This window comes from Neodiprion lecontei, chromosome 1 (genome assembly GCF_021901455.1).
Source record: "Neodiprion lecontei isolate iyNeoLeco1 chromosome 1, iyNeoLeco1.1, whole genome shotgun sequence".
NCBI lineage: Eukaryota > Metazoa > Arthropoda > Insecta > Hymenoptera > Diprionidae > Neodiprion > Neodiprion lecontei.
In genome coordinates this window covers 16,376,241-16,382,240 of record NC_060260.1, presented here as the reverse complement: position 1 = coordinate 16,382,240, position 6,000 = coordinate 16,376,241, and positions in this window count along the sequence as shown.

Sequence of the window (6,000 nt, the reverse complement as noted above, 5' to 3'; positions counted from 1 at the left end):
AAAAAGTGTTAAATGACGAGGGCATTGAAATTACTTTTAGAATCTCTAACACTACCAAATATCCCCTCTTTTCTCATCTCAAATCTGTAACTCCTAATTTAGATAAATTCAACTGTGCGTACAAAATACCATGTCGAGACTGTAGCAAAAGCTATATTGGACAAACGTCACAGCATTTAAAAAATAGAATTTTTGGCCATCGCTTTAATATTAAATGCCATGATACTGATAGATGCGCTCTAGCAGAACACTCCTTAAGTCTTGGACATAATTTTGACTTCAACAACTCTATAACCCTAACTATAGAACCGAACTGGTATGAACGTATTATTAAGGAAATGATTCATATCTTTAAGAACAAAAGTAACTCTGTCAACAAACGTGCTGATATCCAACATCTCAGCCATCTATACTCAAACATTCTCTAGTTTTCAAATATTGGCGCCCTTTGCTCTGATTGGTCATCAGTTTTGAAATCTATGATATTCGAACATAGATCAATATCACACTTCATTACCATAGATTTACGGATCGATTTCCGCTCATCTTTACTTCCGTCCAAAATGCTGAACTAGCAACACCTAAGCACGAACTGGTCGTCAAATTTTGTGAGTAATCTGTCTAAACTTAGTTGATTTCTTCTTTATTTCAATTCTCACACACCTATTAATTACTCTAGTCGCCAAAATACCACTCTTGTAAACGTATTTTATTCTTTTTTTCGCCATCCGCAATCTCTACACTTAACCTCAAATTTGTCACTCAAACATGTGTACAATTGATTAATTTGTTAATTAGTTATAACAACAACAACTATTCTTATGAACGTAGTCTCTGTTTCAATTCAGAATTGTTTTTTGAAACATTCGTTTTGTTAATTATTATGGAAATTTTCCTGAGGATGGTCGGCAGGGCCCGGCCGAAACGTCGGAAACGTTTAAACATGTTTACGTTTTCCAAATAATTAAACTTTCTTTACCTGACCGGAATTTTCGACTAATTTCATCCTCTATGAGGTCAGACGCAATGCTGTTCTTCACTCAGACACGGCTCCCTGGTACCTAAGGAGTTTATTTTATTGAAAACAAATAGAATTTATTAGTACGCTGAATGCCCTCCTTTGATGGGAAGTGGTGTTGAGGATTCCTTGCACGGGTACTCCACGTCTCCTGATCGTGGGTCCTTGGTGTCCGGCTCCTCGTGGATGTGGGAAGTATGGGTGTTCTCGTGGAAGTCTTTGATAATCTATCCTGGCGGTTGCTCAATAGTTCATAAATTGATAGATTCGCATTTGTGCTCGTCTTATATACTCTTATTGTCTAGTTACGCCGTTTTCGGGGATAGAGATTAGTCGCGTTCCCTGAAGAAGGGGTACGGTAAATCGTGTGATTTGATTGGGTTCCCGGTGTGTGGCGGGGTTATCGAGTGGACAGTGAGATTTGGGCTTGGGTTTACCAAGCAAAATATTAGGGGGCACGCGCCGAACCCCAGGTGTCGGTACGCCAGCCAGCCGTCCCGTCACACTATACCGTAAACGTTGTTAGAAAGTTTGTTAAGTTTTTCAAATTCTGGAATTTGATGTAAGGACATTGGAAAATGCAAACCGTCGTATTGTAGCACTGAGCTGAAATGTGGATAGCAAGTGATTACGCTGGGATTGTTGTTAGCTGGAAAGAGGGCTGCGGTGACCGACCATAGAAAGCAATATGAGTCGCTGTTGTGGATGTTCACGACAGCCCGAGTCTATATCTCTTAGTAATTCCTTACGGCTTCGCGTTCTCTTGGGCATTGGCACATCGTCAAAAACATATTTTTTATACCGTCTACGATTGTAATTCGCCATTCCTATGTAAAGAATACGAGTTACCCTTTTTTCCGTTTTGATTACGTAGCAAAACAATATCGTGCGCGATGAATGAACTATAACCGTACCTTCTGATAGAACTGATCAAGCGTGGTCGCTATGATGTGTCGTGATGCGCGTAATGATAGTCCTTAATATTTGGTGAGCGAAGGCTCATCAATTTCTCAACAGCGTCACGCTCAACTGGGTTTACACACAAGAATCGCGCGGTTATTTCTTATTCGTGATTGGAGAAATCCAAATTGCGCGCAAGCGCATCCATGCATGAAAGAGCCTTGCGGATACGCTACACAACACGTGGCGTGGCGATGGTCAGAATGTCAGAGAATCAGGCGGCTGAAGTTCATCTGTTCATTATATCGAGGTAAGTACGCGACCATATTACATAAAACCTGGAAAAATAATTTACCAGTAGGCTTTTTACATAAATTCGTACAAACGTACGCATTTCAATCCTTAATTAAAGTTATATAGCCCGAGAGAAAAACCCCGCGTGATTGAGTTTAGGTTTTTGCATTTCTGAGACTGCAAACAAATATTACTTCACCTATGATCGTGGAAATTTCATTCAAATGCAGTTTGATATTATTTCAACTGCTATACACTCATAAAAGTTCAGTTATAGTCAAGGCACAAGAAATTATGCCATCAAAGCAAGCCGGTCTCTGCGACTTTATCGATGAGGCTAAGGTGGGAGTATGGTATATGGACTAGATTGATAAGAAATTTTGTGTAAGAGCATACGGGGATGTAGCTTGTTTGAAAAAGGTTATAGACAAAAAGACCGTCCTCCACGTACGCTGGCCTTCTAATATTAAAGAAGGAAAGACCAAAACCTTCGTAAACATAGTACCAGCGATTTTGTTGAAAATAGGAAGTGAGCATTTTAACATATTTGTTTAATTCAATCGTGAGAATTTAAATTCTTGCTGTAGTTTACGATCATATCATTCTTGAGGTGTTATAATAAACCGTAAGGATCTCTGGAAATGACATGCAAGTGGCAGAGCTGATCTTAGCAGCTGAACTGTTTCTTTACGACTATCTGAGAATTCAACATAGGCTCCCAAGTAGCTACATATCGGCTGATAGACCCTTTTTTTAAAAGTCCTTTTATATGCATCATATATCTTCTTTCTGTTCTGCTTTGACATCAAGAATGGGAGGACATGTACAGCTTACGAAATGACACTGATAAGTACGATACGTTAAATCCTTCCAAATCTGATCGAAAGCGTATTTGCGACAGACGCAACAACGATGACGTAGCATAAAGCAAAACTTCACAACTGAAACCGCAAGTAGTAAGTTGCTTATACTGGCAGTTTTCATTTTTCCACTGTGGTCATGCTATCTTACATTTTCAAATCAATCTAGAAGAAGATTACTAAAAAGAAGAAAGATGCTTCCATACGAGAGTCGCAGCAATTATTAATGGAGCGCGTTTAAAGAGAATTCAAGAATAAGAAAAGCCTGTACGATAACTTGGATTCTGACGATCAAGTGAAGAAAGCGAAAAATAACAAAGTGAGCAATCGGAAACCTACTCAATCACATAAAAAAATCACTGATCAGCCAAAATCTCCTGACGATCTACTAAAAATTGTCTCTGATCAACTCTCTAACATAATGAACCTGATGAACACATTTCCAACTATAGTTGAGACTGCGATTGCAAACCAAATGTCTCATCTTGACGACAAATTGAAAGAATTCGAGAACGAGCTCTCTGTTATTCAAGGCATCGTTAACACCTTTGACAGCAAACTTTCTGCTATTGAAAATAGAATTGAGTCCCTTCAATTACAGGACACCATTCTGTGGAACGAAATTGATTGCATAATGTCCCGAACATCTGTAAATTGCGATGCAAAAATGAGACCATCTGCTGGAGGTGCTATGGAAAGCACAAAGGCTTGTAATGATGGGTGTGAACTTCCCAAACTGACTGACCATAACAAGCCAACCATTAGTTCTCTTGTTTCGTGTTCAGAGACCAAATCACACTCTTTGATGACGATACTTGAGGCGCAGAAAGTGACCGAAGATTCTGTTCCCGGAAAAGTCTGTTCGATTAATACCAGCAGCAGAATCCAATCACCTCCTCAAGCTGTAATCTTTGCTGGGAGTGATACAGAAAGTTTAAAGACAAGTACCAATGAGAGTTGGAAGCTTTCCTAGTTGGACGTCAAAAACCAGCCTACAACTGGCCTATCGGCTTCAGTAAAAGAACTTGTTACACCGAAGATAGGCAAAAACTGTGTATCTGCAAAAGTAACTTCGAATAATAATGGCAGCAGTAGCCAAACATCTCCTCAAGTTGCACACTCTTATGATATAATGGAACTGGACATAGATGTACTCAATGAAGTACTTGAGGATTATGTTCATTTGCATTCTGACAAATCAAAATTGTTAGCCCCTGTTTTCGAGTTGAAAAATGTTGAAAAAACTGTCGACAAGCCTCTGGATGATGATGATGATGATGATGAGCTAAATACAAGGAAGCTGGTCAAGACTCCCATCTCTATAACTACAGATGCCACGATTAAGTCATCAAAGAATCTCACAGATGTAAGAAGTTCAAATAATTTAATTTCGGTGAATATATTTTTTATAACGTATAAGGGTCATGAATGAACCGCAGTTAGAGTGCTAGTTCAAGATATTTGTGATTTTACAGGTTTGACATTAAATTCAGTTCTGCTCTTTCCATTGGCTGTTTCAGGAAAGCAAAACTTTTATCAGCATCGGTGGACAGCTTGTAGATAAAAACAGAATTGATCAGTGCAATGATACTAAAATATCAAATTTTAATATGAAGGGTAAGAATTCTCGACCTCGTGGATAATACATTGTTGAATCTTGGTGAGCGGTCAATTATATGTATAACGTATTTTTTGTTAACGTTTCGGCCCGGATATGGGCCCTCCTCAGAACGATTAATTTATTTATTTAACTGTCAAGAACAAAATAAATTTTTTTATAAGAAAAGTACAATCAGACATTAATTACTATAGATGTAATACTATTGAGGCTATTGTATATTATAGGTTGGTGAGTACAAATTGATTATCTGTTATGATTGAAAAAAGATAGGCTTAGAGATTAATTTACCTTTTTATAGGAAGGGGATTAGGATACAAGTCGAATTCATAAAATACATTTTGGCGAGCCAAAGTTCTTCGAGTAACAGTAGTCATTGTCGGCTCCTCCGGTTGTTTAAAGTGTAGGAGTTAGAAAATGTAGGTAATTAATTAAAAAAACTATGTATCAACACTGTCTATATGTCAATGTATTAAGAAAGTTTTAAAGAAAAGTTTTTATAGCAGTTAAATTAGTTTACGCAATGCCCAAGCAAATGGTACTGGGATCATTATGACCCTGTTCTCTATGTCTAACAAAAATTTTGTTGAACCGATTGGGTTAACTGGTGAATAACGACTGATGGGAGAAACAAATATGACCCAGAGTGAAGGTGAACCAGATATAAACATATAAAAAAAAAAAACTAACACCTACAGAATTCCTATATACGACCTCTGCAACTCCCTACAAACTAGGGTGAACAAACTCACCTTCAATTGGTTCAATTCCAAATTAATAAACAAAAACACACACAGAAGCATCTCTACCTACAATAGTGTCCCCTCACGTGCATATCGGCTACCTAAAATCCATAAAGAAGAAGTCCCATTACGAATTATAGTCTCTTTTGTTAATAGCCCGACTTACGCCTTATCCAAGCTAATCAATTCATGGCTCACCACAAATATCACCCCCCCCCCCCCTCCCCCCCACCTCCAGAGTCAAAGATAGCTTTACTTTAGTTGAAACAATAAAAAAATTGATTATTCCAGACAATTACATTTTAATATCACTAGATGTAATATCTGTTTTCACCAATGTTCCGACAGATCTTGCTTTGCACGCAGTAAATAACCATTGGGCCTCTCTAGATAAAAAGATCCCAATTCCACTCACTGAACTAGTTAAAGCCTTAAGCATTTGTTTCGATTCGGCAATCTTTAAATTTAACAATGACACATGTGCACAACAATTCGGGTTGCCCATGGGATCCTCTCTCTCTCCAATCCTGTCAGATCTTGTGATGGAAGACCTAGAAAGGTCATGCA